Below are 22,628 nucleotides of genomic sequence, written 5' to 3'. Positions count from 1 at the left end.
CCTTCAGCCTTCAAATCCCAACAAACCTCGTTCATGTTTCCAACAGCAGTCACCCTATTTCCTCACATTCCCCATTTGGTCCGTAAAAAAAACAAAACAAAACAAAACAAAAAACGCCCAAATGTAGCATTTTCTTTTAAATTCCCAGAATGATTCTTTAAGCCCCAAGCCTATGTGGGGTTGCGGCATGCACCGCCCCACGACGCTCCCTTCTCTCTAAAAGAAGTCGCAGAGCCGTGGCCCAGCGGGCGCTGAGTGGCTCGCACCTGAGCGGCCAGGCTCCGGGAGCGAGGGCGGGCGCGGCGGCGGCGGGCTCCTTCCCCCACTGTCCTCGCTCGGGGCCGCTGGCTGCCAAGGGGTCCCGCAGGAAAAGCCCGTGCGCCAGCCGCCTGCCCATCACCTCGCGCCTCGCGTGGGCGTATTTGGCCTCAGAAATCCCAAGTCTGGGGTGCCTGGTCCTGGCTCTCGGAAGAAGCGCTGGTCCAGCCCTGAGCTCTCGTCCGCTCCACCCCAGGGGGCTCTCTGGGTCCTCCTGCCCCCAGCGCCTCCTTCCCGGGCCTCGGCAGCGTAGCCAGGTGTCCCCGCACCCCTCGTCCCCCACCCAGGCCTGCGCCTCCCGGGCCTGTGGGTCTCCCGCGCCTGGGCCCGCGCTCCCACCGCCGGTCCTGCCTCGCTTCCCACCGGCCCCGCCCATCCTCTCCGTCTCCCTCCCACCTCCGCCCCCCCCCAGTGTTGCTATTTTTAGCAAATCCTCAGCGCGCCGCCACCCGCTCGGCTCGTAGCTCCCAGTCCGCAGCAGCGCGCTGCCGCCCTCCGGAGCTCCAACCCCGCGCGGCGACCGCGGCGGCGGCGCGTCCCGGACACCGCACACCGCGCACCGCGCACCGCACACCGCACAGCGCGCACCGCACAGCGCGCACCGCCCGGCCCCGCCGCGCCCGCCGCCGGCTGCTGCCCCGGCGCCTGCTGCGATCGCGAAGTCCCTGCTGGCAGAGCAGCGGCGGTCCCCGAGTCAACTTTCAATCCCCCCTTGGTTTCTGCCTCGCCATTCTCCTCTCGAAAGATGGCTGTTTGGAGAAGGGGGAGAAGTTAGGGGGTCGCGGGAGCCGGGAGAAGGAGGGCGCGACAGCCTCAGCAGGAGCGGGCGGAGGTGAGTGGCACCACAGCTCGGTCCTTGGCTTGTGCTCGGCGATGCCCTGGGAATTGGGAAGCAAGTGTCCCGTGGATGCGCCGCTGAATTGCCTGCCCAGGTTCCCCGGGTTAACGGCATCCCGGGCCGGACCCCGACGCCCCCTTTGCTTCCATCTAGCAACCCAGGGGTTGGGTGGTTTAGGGGAACCTTTGTCCGAAGTTCGGTGCCAGGTGACCTTTTTGGTGTAGACTCTTACATTGGCTGGACAAGCCTGGGAGAGGGGGAGGTTGCGTGACCCCCCCCCAACCCCCCCAACTCCGAACTCCCCCTTCACGCAGACCCAGTTTATGCTGGAGTCGAATTATGAATGAAAAGTTGTACTGCCAACGTGTTGCTTGAGGGGAGCATTCCTTAGTGGGGGTACCTTTGATGTTTCGTGGGGGACTTCAGTTCCAAGTCTATACATCAGAATACTGGGTTTTTCGAAAAGTTCCGGAACCTGGGGGATGGGAGATAAAGCAGTTCCTTGCTAGAGGCAGGAGAGTGATGAATCGTCAGCTTATTAAGGTAAACTGGCGAATTAAACGCCATCCGAGACTGTCAGAAGACGGGGGCGTTCCCTGATCGCCTGGCGGGCAGCGCTTGTTTGGCTTTGAAGCCCTCGCCCACTTGTCCGCAGTGAGTGGTGCTGGTGTCGGAGGCCTGTGCGTCCGCGGTGGGATCGAGTGGGACCGAGCTGCTCTCCAGAGTCCAGGCTCGGTTGTCAGGGAGAGGTGGCCTACAGCGGGGAACCTGGGACGCGGTTCGGGTGATATGGAATTGGAAATTTTCTAGTGAGTCTCTTAATGCTCTAATTTCAGGAAGATCTGTCGCGTTTGTTTTCCCTGGCAGGGAGGTGTGTGTAATCTCCTAAAAGGAACTTTACATTAGGTAACTATATAACATTTGAATTTTGTGAGAACTGAGAGATCTACATATATCTCATTGTACGTGTATATTGTGTGTGTATATGTGTATGCAAAATGTGGGAGTGGCATAAAAGGGCTTAAGAAGTTTAACTTCAACTGGAAAAGAAAGTGAAGAGTTAATTTTTCCTCCCCAAAGGGTACAACAATGCTTATACAACTAAATACTCTTGGTGTGTGCTGAGATTTCTTATAAAGGGTAAGATTTAGGAATTACAGGTATTTGGAGTACAATCAATGTTTTCGAGCCTTGCAAGCATTATTGAAATCTAAGAAAAAGGAGTAAGTATATAGAGAAGCTATATTAAAGAAAAAGTAATTTAAATTATTTGAAAAGAAAACCTTTTGACACTTGAAAAGGTCTGGATGTTATTTTCTGATGTTCTAGAAATCTTTTTAATCCTGTAATTAATAACAGCACAGAATGAGTTGCAGTTAGTAAATGAGGACAATTAAAATATGTTTGGAAAGGATATCTTTTGAACTACTCTTTGGTACTTTGGATGTTTATTATGGAAATTATTGTGACTGAAAATTTGTTGTTCAACATATTTGCTTTTTACCACAGATAATTAATCCTTTTTTTCCTTTTAAACCACTGTTCTAGTTTGGACCAATTTAATTACCCAAACACCAAATCACTGATGTGCCTTCTGGAAAGCATTTGCATTTAAAATGCTTAATAAAAATATTGTATTTCCAAAACAACAAATAACGTAGTCAGTTGTAAAACGTTCTTGTAATTTTATTTTCACCCATTGTGTTTGAATGAGACAAGTCTCAGGAAGAGGAGGAGTATTTGCTGGGAATATCTCATTTTCTGTGTAGGAAAAAGCAAATGTCTTCATGTAGGTTCCAGTCACAAACAGGTGCATGTAGGGTGGAAATCCTGAGTCTGACCTTTCTTATTAGGCTGCCAGCTAGAGGCAGAGATTCTTTCCCAGGTCTCCTCCTGAACTGATCATCATCACTACAGAATTGACACCGTTAGAGGCACATAAGGTTGTACAGAAGGAAGTTAAGAGTTTTAAATTATATACCAATTTATGATTAGGAGGGGATTTTTTTTCTGATTTTTTTTTTTTTAACTTTAGTCTTCCTGTTTCTTTCCCCTTGCAATTTAGCCTATTGGGCTGGCTTTTATTAAAAAGTCAGAGCAAACACTCTTTGGCTAGAGAGTGGTTAGCATATTAAACTACCATCTTCTGTAAAAATAATGATGGCCCTTCTGAAATTAAAAAAAGATAATTTTATACATTGTCACAGACTTGTGATTGAGTGTCCTGTGACCATTATTATGTCCAACATTATAACAGACAGAATTGCTTTATGAAGTTATTGCCACTATAAATAATTACTTATTATATATATTTGGGGTATATTTGGAATATATTTGGGTTTTAAGGAGTTTTAAATTATAAGACCAACTGACCAGATAACCTGTTTAATTAACTAGTTTAGATGACACAAGAAATGTGGATTTGTATTCATATCTGTGTCTAATGCTGTTTTAGGGTTATATTGTAATCATTTCTTTTTATTAGAATTACCTCTAGTTTGAGTTTGTTTAAATATTATAACATATCATACTGCAATTTATACCCATGCAATGGGGAAGGTGTAGGTTATTGTTAAACAGAGATGTGAAGAAATACTAGCTAACAAGGAGAGCCATTTGAGAAACATATGGACATCATAAAATCCTTCTGTATGTAGCATCTGTACCTTCTCATTAGCGAAATATTGTAGTTATGGACATTTTTTGTTATTGCATCCAAATGTGGCTTTTAACTTTTGCTTCAGTGAATTTTCTGTTTGTTTGTTTTAAAATGTAATTTATATTAATGCTTAAATTGGTGGGGGCTTTTATTGTTTAAAGGCCTTCCCTTTCAATAAAGACATCATACTTAATTTAAATTGCACACATCCGCAGATATGTGCATTTGTTTCCTAGCTTGTTATTATAACTCTTACCTTTCTCGGTGATTCTTCAAAACATTTGAGAGACAGGTAGGAAGACATATTGTTCTTATTTTTGGAAGGAGGCAGCAGGTACACTGATAGATCCAAGGTCACACACTAGTGAATCAGTGTGAAGCTAAGGATAAATCTATATTTCCTGTACCCTGTTCATAACAGCAAGCTTCTCCGGTGGTTTTCATGACATGTTCATAAATTTACACATTCGTAGATTTTTAAAGTGCTTAACTTTGTAGATGTGGAGGTCAGATTTTATATCAGTCAATATAGTCATAAGGGAAAAGCCCTTATAGTTTCCTGCTGATGAAGGAGAACCATGTGTCCTATAGCTGGCGCTAAAACAAGCATACTCACCACTGAGGGATATCCATTCTTTCGTATCCCTCTGCCCACACCGGCCCCACTTTATCAACTGCACACTGCCCTTTTATTGGCCAAAGCTGCTTTGAAGTTTGTTAGCACAGTTGTCAAGCTTGAGAATCATCAGGCTCACTGGTGATGGAACTCAGAACGTGATTTTTTGAGAAGAGAGAATATTGACAAAAGACAGCAATGGACTGTCCACTCGAGAGCCAGCCAATACTGATTAGGGATCATGTTATTCTGGGTGTCAGGATACCCACCTTCTCTTATTAGCTCTGCTTCCTCAGCTGAACTTATAGAAATCAAAGTGAACAGAGGGTTTATGCAATTATCTACTCATTTCTGTCCATGTAGATCTCGTATCTAGATAAATCAGGCTTAAAAATAAAAAGAGAGCAACTTGTTTTTCTCTAGAGAAGATATTCTTATGACTTTTTTTTTCATCCTCCCAAATAGCTTCTCTTTCGAATCTCACCAGAATTTTTCAGGGCAATTGCCCACAATCAAGGTGATAGACTTCTGATAGAGTATTGTTAAATTCAAAAGTGGAATATATTATCCAGGATGTAGAAGAAAGCATGGTATTTTCATAGAAATATATAATCTTCTGCAAGCTCGCATGTATTTTATGAAAATACTTTCGGCATTTTTGAATAAGCAGACAGTACCAGGCGCTCTCTATTAAGTTAATGATGTTTTTTCTTGTCATTTTCCCTAAATGTGTGGTTTATAGGAGCTTATCCAAATCATTTTGAATGTGAAATGCTAAAAAAAGTGTCTATTCAAGTGTGGTTTGCTATTTATTATAATTAATTCTGCTTAAAGCCCCAAAGAGAGGACAACTCCCATTCTTTATATTCTTTGCTGCACCAGAGAGAGTATAGCGTGCTGTTAGTGAGTTTGAGAAGAGTTGAGCTTGCTGGAAATGGTACTTTCTTCCTGTCTCTACAGAAGAAGGAGATGGGTGTGGGCTAGTCTAGTCTGAATGGAATAGTGAGTGGAATTTAAATAGCCACTGAAGGAAGGTTAAGATTTGGATCACTCAAAAATCACTCAAGATACTTGTTAGCAAATCAAAACAAACTTTAGTCAATTTAAGCATTAAATAATTAGTGAATTTAAGCATTAAATAAATGTATTAGAGGATATTGTCTCTATTTCTTTTCTATTGTTTGGTAACACATTATCACAGATTTAGCAGCTAGAAACAACACACATTTATTTTTTCAGTTTCATTGCTCAGAAATCCACATGTAGCTTAACCATAATCTCTGCTCAGGGATCCTACCGGGTGTTGATCAGGGCTGCAGTCTTATCAGAGGCTTACCTGGGGAAAGATCTGCTTCCCAGTTTCCTTAGCTTGTTGGCAGAATTCATCTCCTTGTGGTTGTAGGACTGAAGTCTCCATTTTATTGCTAGCTGTCAGTCAGAGGCCACTCGCAGACAAGGCTTGAGTCTGACTGCTGTTCTTTGCCATGTGACCCTCTCACGGACAGTCTTACAACATGGCAGCCTACTTTTCAAAGCCAGCAAGGAAGAATCTCATGTTCCAGTATGATAAGACAGTCATCACTTTTCCATTCGTATTAGTCCTTACCTATCTCCTTCTTTCTGTAACATTTAGGAGTGATGTCGACATCACCTTTGTCATATAACATAATGTATTCAAGGAAGTAACATCCATCACCTTTGCCATATTCTATTGGTTTAGAAGCTAGTCATGTATTGCACCCAAATTTAAGGGGAGGAGACTATACAAGGGCATGACTTATCGGCGGCCACCTTTGGATGTGTCAATCACGTTGACTATCTCATAGAGTCTCTGGGATAGTCAGGAGACGTGGCTTAGAAGCCACGCAGTCAGAAACAATGCTCACAATCGCTCTGAAAAACTGATTCTGTGACATAGTGTTGTGGTCATTATTGGCACACCAGCTTCTATAGTGGAAGTGGGCTCTGTATCACAAGAGAGAGGATTCTCCATATATAACAATGGGGTTCAGTTGCTCATGGCCAAAACAAATGACAAATGTCTACTGCTGAAGGAAAGAAGAAGAAAAAAATGTGAGCAAATCATTGCTTAATGAAATGTTGAAGTTTTTGACCAGGATAGGTATAATGACCAACAGGGGATGGGATTGAATTGGAGAGTAGCTGTAATTATGCAACTCCTTAGAAAGAAAACTTTTCTAGAATATATGAAAATGATGGTAGTGAGACCTCATTTAGGAATAGTGGTGGTAAGAAAGGAGTAGAAGCATTTAAAAAGATGAATCACTAGTACATACTATGTTAGTCTAGGATTTGACTTAATTAGTCCCTAATATGTTCCATATGCCAAAGACTTTTGAGGGACTAGTGCCACTAATCCTTGCAGGGAACCAGCACTGTGATTTGGGGGACCTGCAGTCTCCCAAATTTGGGGGGACCTGTGGCCTCCCCTTATTTTACAGGAGAGAACAGAGCCAGAGACCATCTCAGATCCACCGTACATGGATCTGTGGGGCATTGTGTAGGGACATGAGGGTCTGTTGAGCACAGCCTGCTGCTCCAACCACTTTACAGGAAAGATTTCTTTTCCTAATCTGCATCTCCTCATTGACAACTGAGCTCAGATTTCCCTAGTTCTATGTCCCGTCTTCCCCCCAAATAAATGGAGACTTGGAAAGGTTAAATAGCTTATAAGGATATGAAATTGAGGTCTGATTTCAAAGCCCACAGTCTTGTAGTATACATCCCATACTCACAAGCAGTAAGTGAAGTTTCCAGGGGAAGAACTTGTTTCTCCTACTGAAGAGAATGTCAGCACTACAGTTGCTCTTGGGTTCCTTCATTCATCTTGAAAGAACTGGGTAGTGGAAGATCAAGGTTAAAGAGAGGAGTGAGAGAATATGCTGTATCATGCCTTCTTTTTTTTCCCCAGCAGGAAGTACACATTATAGGTCTCTCTTCCATCTAAAGTAAGAATGTGAAGTGGAGGCTGTGTATTTTTATTTCTACTTATCATTCTGGCTAAAAGCAAAAGCCCTGTGTATCCTTTCTCTCCTATATGTAGATTTCCACTATTAAATTCAATCAGGCAACATTATGAATTCTCATCGCCTCTTTGGCCACTGGGTTCTTTCTATAGCTTTTTCAGTTTTTGATCTACTTGAAAAGTCTATTCAGACATTCCTCCTTTTTTCTTCTATTACTCAGTCCCCCTTTCTACTCGGTGGTGCCTCTGTATCCTATTCATAGGTATTCTACTTTTTTCCTCTTCTGTTTTATGCACTTAAATCTCTTCTTTAAATGGATCTAGTTCCATTGATTGGAATCGTTGGCCCAGATCCCCTTGCTGCTCTACAAGCTCAGTGTGGGAACTCATCTGTATTCTGTTAATTTTACTGAGTTGTGACCTGTGTCCCAGCACGGTACAAAGAAGACTTCAAAGATTTCCCTGGGTATTTGAGTCAAAATGTAAACATTTAAAACTGAATACCCCAAAACCCACTGATTGGCTTGTTAGGTCAAGTGTCTACAGATGGACCACTCCACTATGGCCAGGTATTGGGATGGCCCCCTCTGGGCTCAGATGTCTGCCCTTCTCGAGTAAGACTGTTTTCCAGGAGGAGAATTGTTGACCACCCTCCACCTGATAAAGATAGACTATAATAACCTAATCTAGAACAAGCAACAGATCAGGAATTCTTGAAATAAATTTATTTTTTTCATAGAGGTTTTAGGTGTTCTAATTTAGCTGAGGCTGGATTGGACTCTAAAAGCCCAAACTCCTCAGCATGTCACCCAGATTTTCTCATGCACTCGACTTAGTCTATCTTTATTACCTTTCCATTTTTAATTCTTGCTGCTCCCTGCCTTTCTGCTTTAAGGATTTAAGCCCTAAACTTGGAGCTAGCAAGTGGCTTAGATTTTTAGATAATGGGAACAACCTGCCTCAGAGAACAAATCAACATGTAAAGAAAAGTCAAGATGTGTGTGTGTGTGCATGTGTGTGGCGAGCAGGAAACAATGACAGCTTTTCAGTTTCGGCATCTAGTTAATCTTGAAGCAGTTGTACAGCTGATTTTTCTAGGATTATGTTAGGTAAGCAGTAAATTATCCATAAATTGAGTTTCTGCTCTTTGCAACTGAGAGTACAAAATAGCACAGATTTCTTTCAGCCTTGCATTTTCGGTGCATTTTCTGAGCCTGCTACCTCCAGAACTGTCAATGACCAGCTCTTCGCCAAAATCCGACTTCTGCTCCTCTGGGGTTTTCTTTGGAGACTGTGCCCATTTGGAGGCTGCACCTTCTGTTCTGTCCTTTTCCTCAAGGCCAAACTCATGTTCTTCCTCCTTTATGGTACTTCCTCTGATTTCTGCACCTGACCACAATCTCATTCTTCTCTAAATTCCCTCAGTAATTGAGGACTATGTCAATGGTTCCCACAGGCTTACAAGTTGAATTATAGTATTAGTTGATTGAGAAACTTGTAATAAAAAGTCTACTGTATGAGTAAAACCTTTAAAGGAGTTCGCATTTTATTACCCAGCATTTTTTTAGTTTTGAAAAATTGTAGTATGCTTAATAGATGGAGTGATTTACATATGTATTTGTGGTTTCTTTCAATTTCCTCTGTGACCCACTAGAGATCCATGCCCTCCCATGCTTAGATGGAAAGGAGGGAAGAGAAGGTTTGGCCTTCTAATGAACACCCTCTCTTCCAATAAAACGCCACAGGAAGAGTGTTCTGATTTTAACCAAGATTACTGTATAGTGGGATTTCTATATAGTGGGAACTCTGTATCGTGGGAAGCTAAGTTATTCTAATTAAGCCTTTTCATTAAGTATGTAGGAACATAAATACAGATGCTGTTACTTGTAGATTTCACACATTATAAGACCAAAAACCAATGAGGAAATATTAAATAAGAACAACAGAACTGATGAAATGAAAAGGAACAACATTTAATGATGTGGCAAATATATTCTGCTGCTGCAATTACGTAGCCAGTGTAGTAGTGTTGAAGAGTATAGAGCTGTAGCCTCAGCTCCTGTTCTTATTTAATCTGTTTCTGTGTTTTATATTACTAGAAATGCACAACATGTCCTTTTAAACAGTAGATTAAAAGAAAACAATATTAACCTCAAGGCTTTGTTTGCTGGTGCAGATTAATCGGACTAAATTCATACGTGACCAAAATACTACCGGTAAATCATCTTCAGATATTAGCTTTAGTGAAAGGTATCGCTTGAGAACTCGCGTGTCGTTTTGCTCCCTTAAAGATGTGATTAGCATTGTGAAGTGATTGAATTCCAAATCAAATATGTAAGCCGTGTCCAAAGACTGCAGGAATGGAGACCAGATTGTGTAGAAACTACACAGAGATTGATGTGCATCATCTTGACTCTCAAATGATGATGATTTTAACCATATACTGCAGGTACCTTTGGATGCCGGTGCTACCATGTGTTCTGTGATGACTCAATTCATCTTCACCTTTTGTCTAATCAGACTTTATTCATTTAGCAAATTACATGTTATTTGGCCTTATGATTGAGAACACCAATAGCTAGTGCGAGAGTGAAAATTTAGTGGCCGTATTTAGTTTTAAGATGATTACTCAGAAATTAATTAGAATACATTTATATTTACTTTATTTTTTCAGATTATCATCTTGGTGCAAGCCTAAAATGGAAAAAAAAAATTGCACTGGATTTCACTTTGAAGTACCTAGTCCCAAATATTAATTGCTGCTTGAAACATTTTACATGTCATTAACTAGGTTGTAAGCCCTCTGAAAGCTGAGAGAACTTGCTTACTGTTTTTTGTTTTCTTCCACAGTACTAAGTGCATTTCAAAAATTTGGTGACCAATGAATGTTTGCTGATTGACCAACTGTTTATATATCATTATTTCCTACTGTACTATGAGCTCCTTGAAAGCAGGGATTATTTTTGTTTTAATCTGAATGCCTAGCACAGGAACTCTTACGTGAGAAACATTCTGAAAGAACAAAAGAGTGAATTATAAGCTGTATGCATGTGTGTGTCTTCTTTTAGATCTCATCCTTCGTATACAAGGCACTTCTAACAATTGTATAGATCAGTACTGTTCAACGGAATTTTCTTTTTTTTTTATTTATTGGGGTGAAAATTGTTAATGAAATTACATAGATTTCAGGTGTACAATTCTGTATTACATCATCTATAAATCCCATTGTGTGTTCACCACCCAGAGTCAGTTCTCCTTCCATCACCATATATTTGATCTCCCTTACCCTCATTCTTTCCCCCCACCCCCTTTACCCTCTGGTAACCACTAAATTATTCTGTGTCTATGAGTTTTTGTTTCTCATTTGTTTGTCTTGTTCTTTTGTTGTTTTTGGTTTATATACCACATATCAGTGAAATCATAGGGTTCTCTGCTTTTTCTGTCTGACTTATTTCGCTTAGCATTATACTCTCAAAATCCATCCATGTTGTCACAAATGTTCCCATATCATCTTTCCTTAACGCCGAATAGTATTCCATTGTGTATATATACCACAACTTCTTTATCCATTCATCTATCGAAGGACATTTTGGTTGTTTCCATGTCTTGGTCACTGTAAACAAAGCTGCAATGAACACTGGAGCACACGTGTCTTTATGGATAAATGATTTCAAATTCTTTGGGTAGATACCCAGGAGAGGGATTGCTGGGTCATATGGTAATTCTATTCTTAAGTTTTTGAGGAACCTCCACACTGCCTTCCATAGTGGCTGCACCAGTCTGCATTCCCACCAACAGTGTATGAGGGTTCCTTTTTCTCCACAGCCTCTCCAACACTTGTTGCTATTTGTCTTGTTGATGATAGCCATTCTGACTGGGGTGAGGTGATATCTCATTGTGGTTTTTATTTGCATTTCTCTGATGGTTAGTGATGTTGAGCATTTTTTCATATGTCTATTTGCCATTTGTAAGTCCTCTTTGGAGAAATGTCTCTTCAGATCCTCTGCCCATTTTTCAATTGGGTTGTTTGTTTTTTTGTTGTTGAGTTTCATGAGTTCCTTGTATATTTTGGATATTAGACCCTTATCGGAGGCACTGTTTGCAAAAATCTTCTCCCATTCAGTCGGTTGCCTCTTTATTTTGTCGATGGTTTCTTTTGCTGTGCAGAAACTTTTAGGTTTCATATAGTCCCATTTGTTTATTTTAGCTTTTACTTCCATTGCCTTTGGAGTCAAATTCATAAAATGCTCTTTGAACCCAAGGTCCTTAAGTTTAGTGCCTATGTTTTCTTCTATGCAGTTTATTGTGTCAGGTCTTATGCTTAAGTCTTTGATCCATTTTGAATTAATTTTGGTACATGGTGACAGATAACAGTCCAGTTTCATTCTTTTGCACGTGGCTTTCCAATTCTGGCAGCACCATTTATTGAAGAGGCTGTCTTTTCTCCATTGTATGTTTTTAGCTTCTTTGTCAAAAATTATCTGTCCATATTTATGTGGTTTTATTTCTGGGTTCTCAATTCTATTCCATTGGTCTATGTGTCTGTTTTTCTGCCAATAACATGCTGTTTTGATTATTGTAGCCCTGTAGTACAAGCTAAAGTCAGGCAGTGTGATACCTCCAGCATTGTTCTTTTTTCTTAAGATTGCTTTGGCTATTCGGGGTCTTTTGTGGTTGCAAACAAATCTGATGATTTTTTGTTCTATTTCTTTGAAAAATGCCATTGGGATTTTGATGGGGATTGCATTAAATCTGTATATGGCTTTGGGTAATATGGCCATTTTAACTATGTTGATTCTTCCAATCCATGACCATGGAATGTCTTTCCATTTCTTTGTGTCATCTTCAATTTCTTTTAAAAATGTCTTATAGTTTTCAGCATATAAATCCTTCACATCATTGGTTAAGTTTATTCCTAGGTATTTTATTCTTCTTGCTGCAATTGCAAAGGGAATTGTTTTTTGTATTTCTTCTGTGATTTCATTGTTAGTATATAGGAATGCAATGGACTTTTGTAGGTTGATTTTGTAGCCAGCAACTTTACTGTATTTGTTGACCAACGGAATTTTCTATCATGGAAATGTTCTATATCTGTGTTCTCCAGTGCCATAGTCATATGTAAATAGTCAGGATAAGAGGCTGAATTTATTTTAATTTGAATTATAAAATAGCGGCTAGTAGGCAGCCCAGGTCCAGACAGAATGACTCTATTCTCAAACTTACTTGCCCACATCTCCAGCACTACTACATTTTTTGGTTGTAATGGGATGTTGTTATTGGATATTGTTATGAGATGGACAAAGTAAGTTGTCTCATGTTTGACACAGAGCAATATATTCCATCAAATTGGTTTTATTCTTCTCCCAAATGACCAACGATATTGCATGTCATCTCTTCACTTATCGCACCATTGGATCTTTTTTTTTTTTTTTTTTTTTTTTTTTTTTTTTTTTTTTTTATCATTTCCTTGTTAGTCTAGAGGCCTGACACTGATCACTGTATCAGATAAGTTTTACATGCACATTTTTTTAATGGCCCAGGTTTTCTTGTGTGTGTTTTTTTTTTTTTAGGTCCACTGATATAATCTTTTTCTTTTCTAATAAGCCATTTAACCTTGGATTATCTATGTCATTGTCATTATCAGCAGCATTGTATAAAATGATGTTTATGCTATGCTAGTCTATATTTGATGTACTAATATCTGCTGATATTGTGAACAAATTTCAAATTTACTATACTCTTTAAAAATATTCCTTCTCTTCTATCATTGCTTTTTGTTGTTGTTGTTCTTATACTATTTCTGGTACAGGTGAAGAATGAAGAACCATTACATGTATTTAAACATAAGTATAACTCAATCCTTATGTAAGATGTAACCCTCCCATAACAAGATTCACAGCTGGTGTCAAAATGCATGAAATCAATACAACAGGATTTTCCATTTAGAAAGTCAAGAATTACTTCCTCTAAGTGGCCAAGTCTTTTATGCAACTGGTAAGCACTTCCAGAGCAAGATTTAGATTAAAATCCATCATACATTTATTGAGTCCCAGTATTGGGTATTCACATATAGTGTCTCATGTCTTTCCAGAATGCTGAATCTAGTAATATATAGTGGTTATAGAGACTAAATATTCAAATAAATTGAAATAAACTCTGCTGACAAGCAGAAACACTTCAGCATTTTCCACTCATTCTCTGCTGCTAGAGATTTAATAGTTGTCTTAAATGGCAGAATTTGAATGCACAGATTTCAGCATGCAGTCTTGCCTTTTGTTCATTTTTTTAGTCTAGCATAGTAGTTCCCAAACTTGAGTGTGCATCAGAATTTCTCTTCAGGGCTAAACACACAAAAGACTATAAACTGTACTTTATAGTGAGTTACCTCATTTTCCAAGGAAGTGTTGTTTGTACTAGATTTTCATCTTGGAACTACTTTTTTCTCACTACCCAAAAGATGTCTCTCCTCTGTATCTCCTTATTTCCACTTTCATTCCAGCACAGGGCTACTCATTGAGAGAACTTGTAGATATGCTTCTGAATAGGTTTCACAATACAGGAGAAAAACTCAGTAACAATTTATAGAATTTTGTACTTGTGAATCACCAGTTGTGTGTTGGTCTCTTGATGGCTTTCATCTGCCTCTTAATGGTGAAAAGCTAGTACTGCTTCGTTATTTTCCCCTAGCCTTCCTGAATTCTCCTAAAAATCTCTATTGATGTGTATTATGCATTATGTTCATTTTAGGCAAGATGGGGGGAGTGAGGAGGAGAACTTTCTTTTGTGATTTGTGCTATAAATACATTTTTAAATCTCCTACTTATCTGTTTGACCCAAATTTTAAAAGTTGCCTGCATTAAAATAAATATTTGATGAGTTTAGCATTGTAGTGAAACAGTAATAGTTTGCCTTTATTTATAAATTTCAGCAAAAGCCACTGCCAAACCTATTCTTGTTTACTAACAAGAACACCTTTTGGAGTCACTTACTACTTTTTCTCTATGAAAATAAATTTAATAAATTCAACTTAAGTTACATTTTTGAAAGTATAATGCTAAGACCACTCAAGCAAATGGGAAAGGATAGGCCAAATGGAATGGGATTTCAAATAATGGCTATAGTTTTAATTTCTCTAGAAGAGCAAATCTAAAATATTCCTGTGTGAATTTATAATTTTCAAGTAACTGTTGAAAACACATTAAAATTTATTTCATGCTCTATTCTGTTTTTCTTACTTATCTTCTGATCCCCACACTACATTATTATTTTTGCTTGAACAGCAAATAATTTTTTTTTTTTTAAAGATTTTATTGGGGAAGGGGAACAGAACTTTATTAGGGAACAGTGTGTACTTCCAGGCCTTTTTTCCAAGTCAAGTTGTTGTCCTTTCAGTCTTAGTTGTGGAGGGCGCAGCTCAGCTCCAGGTCCAGTTGCCATTTTCTAGTTGCAGGGGGCACAGCCCACCATCTCTTGCGGGAGTCAAGGAATTGAACATGGCAACCTTGTGGTTGAGAGCCGACTGGCCTATGTGGGACTCTAACCGGCAGCCTTCAGAGTTAGGAGCATGCATCTCTAACCGCCCGAGCCACCAGGCCAGCCCCCGCAAATAATCTTTTAAAGAGATAATCATAATAAAAACAAATTTTTTATATTTGTGGTAGTCCCCTTTTACTTGTGGGGGATACAGTCCAAGACCCCTAGTGGATGTCTGAAACCATCCACTGAATGGTACCGAATCCTACATATACTGTGTTTTCTTATATATACATACTTATTATAAAGTTTAATGTATAAATTGGTCACAGTAAGAGATTAACAACAATAACAAATAATAAAATATAACAATTATAACAATTTAATAAAGTTATGAGAATACGTTCTCTCTCAAAATATCTTTGTACTGTACTCATCCTTCTTATGATGATGATGATGTGAGATGGAAAAATACCTCATTAAGTCAAAAATTTTCACCTTTCCACTTAGAGGAAGAACTTTATGGCTTCTCCTTGGCATATCTGAATTGCCAGCATCACTACTCTTGAGTTTCGGGGCCATAATTAAGTAAAATAAGGATTACTTGAACACAAGCTCTGTGATACTTCCAACAGTCCATGTGATGACCAAGATGGCTCTTAAGTGACTAATGGGCAGGTTGCTCGTATACCAGTATGCATTGTGGACACACTGGACAAAAGAATGATTCATGTCCCAGTCAGGAAAGAGCAGGATGGTCCAAGATTTCATCACCCTACTCAAAGCAGCCTTCAACTTATGAATTGTTAATGTCTGGAATTTTCCATTTATTATTTTCGACTGTGGTGTACCATGGGTAACTGGAACCATGGAAAGTGAAACTGTGGATAAGAGGGGATACTATTGTACTCATGTAATTGCCATTTTCAGTGCTCTTCATTGCTTTCATTCACTCATTTCCTTTTGTGCTTTTCATACCTGTATTCTGCCTGAAGAGCTTCCTCTTTAACATTTCTTGTAGCATAGGCCTGCAGGTCTGAAAATATTTTCATTTTACCTCCATTTTATAAGGTTTTTGTTGGATACGGAATTCTAGATTGACAGTTTCTTCCTTTTAATACTTTAAAGATGTTGTTGTACTGTTTTCTCACTTACATTGTTTTTTTTTATGACAAATCTGCTGTCATCTTTATTTTTGTTCCTTTTTATAATCAACAAGTCCTTTAAGAACTTCCCTTTTTTCATTTCTTTCAACAATTTGATTATAATATATCTTGGTATAACTGTCATCATGTTTCTTGCATTTTGGGTTCACTGAGCTTCATGAACTTTTAGGTTTATAATTTCCATCAAGTTTGAAAAAAAATAGTTTTTTTTTTCCAAATATTTTTTGATTTCCCTCCTCTTCCTCCTCTCTTTCATGGTCTCAATTACATGTATATTAGGATCACTGATGCTCTGTTTTTTTTATTTTTATTCTTTTTTTCTGTGTGTTTCATTTTGGATAGTTTCTATGGCTTTGTCTCAAGTTCACTAGCAGTGTGTTTTTCATCTTCTACATTGTAGTTTTCATCTCTTGAAGTTCAATTTGGGTGTTTTAAAACATATATTTTTTTGAAGCTCTATGGAGTAGATGTTATAATGACCTTGTCTGCAAATTCTAACATCTTTTTTTTTAGTTCTTGGTCAACTTTGTTTGGTAGATTTTTCTCCTTAGTATGGGTTATATTTTCCTACTTCTTTGCATGCCTGGTAATTTTTGATGGATGCCAGACATTGTGAATTTTCCCTTGTAGACTACTGAATATTTTTATATCCCTAGAAACCTTTTTGAGCATTTTTTAAAATGGGATGCAGTTACAGACTTAGAAACAGTTTGATTCTTTCAGGTCTCACTTTTAAGATTAGTTTCTGAGTATTCTACCCCAAACCCCGTGACTTATAAGTTTCCGAGTTTGGCTGGTGGGAACAGGCACCATTCCCAGCCCTGTGTGAGTGCAAAGTCTGCTCCCTCTAATCCTTTCAGGTGGTTCTTTCCCTGGTCATGGGTGCTTCCTCGCATACATGTGCTCAGCTGTACTTTGCTAAATATTGAGGGTATTTACAGATTTCTGGCGATCTCTCTTGTTCAGCCCTCTTCCCTCTGGCACTCTGTCCTTAGATTTCTAGATGCTCTCACCTCCCTGGTTTCTCACATACATCTCTTCAGTGCAGGCGTCGTGCTGGGCTCTGCCTAGGTTTTTTTTTGTTTTTTTCTTTTTTTCCCCAGGGCCATGGTCTGGAAGCTGGGACAGTCCTAGGGCTCATGTCATCAGTTTCCCATTTCTTAGGGTTTGCCTCGTTTTCCCGCTCTCAAGGATTGTTGCTTGGTATCCAGTGTCTTGAAAACTTGTTTTATATATTTTGTACAGCATTTCCATTTTTCAAGCAGGAGGGAGATTTCCATGCCTGTTACCTTATCTTGATTGGAAGTGGATCTTCTCCATTTGTTTTCTTTTCCATGTGAAATCTTGTTGGTTAAGATGATTTTTGGAGACTATTTAAGTATTTAATACTCATTGTAGTGCAGTTTATTGTGATATTCTTTCTACTTTTCAGTGGTGTACAAATTTTCTACGATGAACACTTTGTACTGTACACATATTTTCAAAAATTAAATTTTAATAGTCAGCTATGTCCTGTGTTGCGTGTGATGATTTTGGTCATCACCCTAGCCATTTAAAACCATTTTTAAGGAAAACCAGTCATACATCTAGAAGTTAAATTTGCTAAACATAATAGTTTACATACTTTTAAGGAGATAAAAGATGCTACTATGTGAAGTACTTTGTTCCTATTAGCTTGTTTTTTAGAAGGATTTAAGCCAATTAGCTTTGAAATAATATATTCTTGAGTTTATAGATTGGAATGATCTACAAATAAATTGCTGTCTTTTAAATTGTATCATATTTTATGGAGTTCCTTTTTATATTTATTTAGGAGATTCTCTTCTTCATGGGTAGGCCTTTAGAATGTTCACATATCAAAGAGTAGTGATCTATGTGCTGGTGAACTATTTTATTTTTAATTTCTCTAGAATTTGAATGACAAAATATAGTACTGTGAACTAATATGAGAATAAAGTGTCAAAATTCAGGAGCATGTCTTGCTATAGTGCATATATTGTGCTGCTTCAAGAGTTTTCTGGCAGTAAGGACACAATTGACTGTGTTAATTTAAAAGAATCCTTGAGGTAGTATCATTCCATATGCTGTAGGAATATGTCAGTGATTTTTTTAATTTTATGATTTGAGTTTTTAATGTAGTCTTTTGAAAACTAGTTGTTAAGCATGGCAAGAAGACTAGAGTTGCTTTAGAATTCTTAGGAAAATAATTTTGTAAGAACAAATTAAAATTAACTTTAACTTTCTTCAGTACTGTCATAAATACCAGCATGCTGAAGCCAAAATTGCAGCAATGTTACATTGCTATGTTTCCAATATTTAAGCATAAAGGTTAGGCCAGATTTATATTCTCCAGTAAAACTGAACCAAAATATAAATTATTTATAGAATTTTCAGAACAGAATCTTAAAAAACTGAATACAACTCTGTGGTGGAGACTGCCAATTGTCTACCCCAAAACCCCTTTCTCCATCATCCTCAGACATAGATGCCCTGAATTTTCACTGGGGACAGACCCCCACAGAATAAAGATGACATTTCTTGGCTTCTCTTGCAGCTAGGCATTATGCTATGTGACAAAGTTCTGACCTCAGGATATAAGCAGAAGTGATTTGTGCAACTTCCTGATGGGCCAATAAAAGAAAGGGGTACATTCTCTTCTTTGTTTTCTCCCTTGCTGGGGTGCAGATATGGTGGACTACTCTCTCAAACCTTGTTGAAGAGGCCAGTTCTCTAAGGATGGCAGAGCAACAAACTTTTTTTAAAAGGCCTGGGACAAGGATGATGACTTCTTGAAGCAGGGCTGCTATAACAGCTTGGAGTTTCACGTGAGCGAGTAAGAAACTTCTATCTTGTCTAAGCCACTGTTATTTTGGGCCTCCGTTATACACAGGCAAAGCTATATACACGGTTCCCACATTTTCTTGTTTATAAATATGTTAGTAGTTGCTTTTTATAACTGCAAGCTTGTAAGGACCAAGTGTCACAGATAGAGATCTAAACTTCTTTAAAGAACCTCATTTTTTTTAAATTGGATTAGTCCATTACTATCAGCAGAAGAGGACAATACAGTTAATCCCATCTGGCTCTTTTCTGAGAAATTTGAAAAGTTGGTGTTCATGAGCTTATGCTGACTTTTGAAGAAAACAAGGTTTGGGAAAAGAGTAAGAGCGAAGTTATTCAGCTCTCTGCTTTGCTTCCAGTCACCAAATATTTTTTTCAATTTTTCCCATATTTTGTATTTCATAGTCATCAAATCCCAAAGTCTGTTTTTCAATCCCCAGGGTGAAATAGCTCCCTGTGCCATTTTACACTGTTTACTACTCCCCCTTCTGGAAACTATCATCCCTGAGCCTCTGGGATGTCACACCCTTACTCTTTCCTCCTTTGCCTCTGCTCTCTCCTTGGTCTCCTTTATGGAATATTCTTTCATCCACCTCTTCTTTGTAGGCATACTCTGACTCTTGGCTCACTGTTTGTTTTACTTTGTGATTGGGAGATCACAAATTGGCAGCTTGTAGGCATGTTTTGTTGATAATGCATAGAATTTAAAGAAATGCTGCTTTAATTGGCAATATTTAAAAATCAAGATATTTAACATAAAACTTAGATTTTGGCTTTTCTTGACCAAGGAGATGATCTGACAGCACTACACCTCTGTTCCCCATAGCATTAGGTGGTTGGAGCCGACTCATAGCTGCTTCCTTCAGATCCAGACGTGTTCTTTCTTCTTTGTTATAGTCCCCACCATTCTCTATTGTTAATATCTTGTTTTATTGGTTTACTTGCCTTTATTTATTTTCATTACTTGCCTGATCATTTAAGCATTTAAGTTTGTGATACTCATAATTTTGGGGTAATTTAAGTTTTAAGTTAATCTTTTCTGAAAGCAATTCCCTTTTCTTCCCCTTTCTTTTCAATTCCAATTCCTCCTCCCTATTCCAATTACTACTGTCCTAATTAGACTATCTTATTGTCTCACCTAGCTTACTTGCAGTAGAATCTTAACTGAGTTTTGTGCCTTATGCAGATCCTCTAATCATCCTCCAAACTGACATTTCTGAAATTAAAATTTTGATACGACTCTATCCAGCCTCCAGACTTTGAGTGGCTCACCTGCCTTCTAGATGACTTCAGACTGCTTAGCATTTTTATAAATATAAAATGGTACAATCACTTTGGAAAACAGTTTGGCTGTTCCTCAAAATGTTAAATATAAAGTTACCATATTACCCCACAGTTCCACTCTTAGGTATATGCCCAAGGGAATTGAAACATATTTCTAGACAAAAATGTGTATGTGACTGTTGATAGCCATTTATAATAGCCCGAGACTGGAAACAACCCAAATGTCCACTAACTGATGAATAAACAACATGTGGTATATTTACTCAATGGAATATTACTGGACCATAAAAAAGAAACGATGTTTTGAGTCATGCTACAACATAGATAAACCTTTAAAACTTTATACTAAGTGAAAGAAGCCAGACTCGTAAGGCCTTTTGTAAGGTCACATATTGTTTGATTCCTTTTATATAAGATATCAGAGACAAAAATAGAGTAGTGGTTGCCACGGACTGGGGAAGAGGAAATGGGATGTGACTGTTAATGGATATGGGTTTCGTTCTTTCTTTTTTGTTGTTTTTGTTTTTTGGTAGCAGTATGGTTTATTAAGCTGTGCCTTAGTACAGGCACTGGGGCTTTCTCCTGGTGGTCTTGCTGTATGAAGCCCGAACATTCTGCCAGTTCCTTTTGAGGAATGACATCAGGAAATTGAAAGCTAAGTGGATTTTGTACACAAGCCAATGGCTACTGCCAGACACAGCACCTTCTTCATGTGGAACTTGATGGTGGATTTCACTACCTTGACTTTAGCCACCATGTTCTCATTGTGGGTCAGGAAGGAAGGGAATTTACCAGACTTATTCAGGCCTGGGCCCAGGATTTGTGGGAGCTGCTTGATCAGAGACTCTGAAGCCAAAAAGACATCATACTTCTTGGCCAGCTTTTTGACTTGTTTCTTACTCTTGTTGAGTTTCTTCAGTGCCTCAATGTCCAGGTGGGGTATGCACAGCCTTGGCCTCCTCACAGTGCTGCTGGTCCCCAGAACACATACGGAGAACTGGGGGCGGGGAGTGGATTTAAGCCTGATGTTGCCCGAGAAGTGTTTGTCCTTCTGAGGGTCATAGTTTCTCAAGCTGATCTGCAGATCCACCACCTCCAAAACCTTCCCATGCATGCGCTGGTTTCCATACATGACTTGCCACAACACCTCATTGAGGGTGTTGCAGGAGATTTTGCTGCTCATTTTGCCTCGTGTCACAAATACTGAAAAAGACGATATGGGTTTCTTTTTGGGGGTGATAATAATATTCTGGAGTTAGACATGTCTTGTGCTGCTGTACTAATCTAACTGCTCTAAGAGTTCCATGTCATTGCTCAGTGTTATCATTTATACATTTTTTCTAGAAGAATCCCTTCCCTATGCCCATCTGGAGAATTTCTGATTTTCCTTCAGCGTTTAGTTCAGATCTTACTTCTGAAATTCCTTCTTCTAGACCAGTGCTGTTTTACTTAAAACCGGGATTAGGTAGATTCTCTAGAGCTAAGCAAGAATACCCTACAAACTGAAAAGAGACTGTGGGGACAGAGCCAAGAGTGCAGTTTCCAGGTTCTCGCCCTCACGTGGAAAGGTGCTCACTCGGGTAGTAAATGGCCATCAACTGTGATTGGATGGCCATCAGCTGTGGCTAGTTGGCTGTCAGCTGTAACCAGTGAGCCATTGGTTATAATATAACTAATATAACTGCCGTGGCTACGCTAGCAGAAAATGGGGGCTAGCGAGAAGATGGCGGCTGAGCTAGCAAGAGCGGATTGCAGCTAGCAAGTGACGTTGGTTGGCAGAGAAGTGGATGGCGGGTTGCGGATCGTGTGGCTCCTGCTTCCTGTGTCTCCAACCCAGCCGCCAGTGAGAACGTAGTGGTATGACTCCCCTACCTATGGCTCCGTGAGTGTTCCTTTTTGGCCTCACCATGTCCTGCGTTCTTATGTGGGGAGTGGGACCAGAGACCCTGCATGACACCCTGCATGACAGAGACCACTTTGATGAGCTTATCCAAATTTTGCAATCACAAAATATAAAAAGAAGGTCTTTTTATTTTAGGGTAAATGTAAGGTGTTCATGTTTTATAGTTTTTAATTTTAAATAAAATATGGTGGGCTCAGTATGGGGAACCATGTTTTAAAGCAAATGTCATGTCAGAATCTTCATCCAGTTTTGTTGCCTCAACCTACCTGCCCCCGGCCCCCATCCTGTGTAAATTAGGAGCATGTTTTCTGTGACCCTCAAATACCCTGGGCACTCCTTTTACTCTGAATGGTAACTATCTGTTTATTTTTCTGTCTCCCCATCTAGCATGGAGACCTCTTGTGTCTTTCATTTCTCTATCTATACAAGTAAATCCTAGTGATTCTCCATAGAAGTTTGGCAAATTTTGAATAAATGAAAAGACATCCTCAGGGACATCATATGTAGCTATATGGGAGAGATGGCATTTGCTTTACCGAAGATC

General features: G+C 39.3%; 1 protein-coding gene and 1 pseudogene across 11 annotated transcripts in view; one reads left to right on the top strand and one right to left on the bottom strand.

Moving 5' to 3' along the window:
- The first annotated feature begins 1,036 nt into the window (after window positions 1–1,036).
- HDAC9 (histone deacetylase 9) overlaps window positions 1,037–22,628 on the top strand; it is an 857,167-nt gene continuing 835,575 nt past the window's right edge. For all 10 annotated transcript variants that reach the window (XR_013995394.1, XM_081080282.1, XM_081080306.1 and 7 more), the window contains exon 1: window positions 1,037–1,150. The gene's annotated coding sequence lies outside the window, so the exon portion shown is untranslated. The remainder of the gene's footprint in view (window positions 1,151–22,628) is intronic.
- On the bottom strand, window positions 20,739–21,364 carry LOC308510410 (large ribosomal subunit protein uL1-like; annotated as a pseudogene). Its single transcript has one exon. The product of its transcript is annotated as a large ribosomal subunit protein uL1-like (transcript).

This window comes from Rhinolophus hipposideros (assembly GCF_964194185.1).
Source record: "Rhinolophus hipposideros genome assembly, chromosome: 18".
NCBI lineage: Eukaryota > Metazoa > Chordata > Mammalia > Chiroptera > Rhinolophidae > Rhinolophus > Rhinolophus hipposideros.
This window is presented reverse-complemented; position numbering and strand designations above follow the sequence as displayed.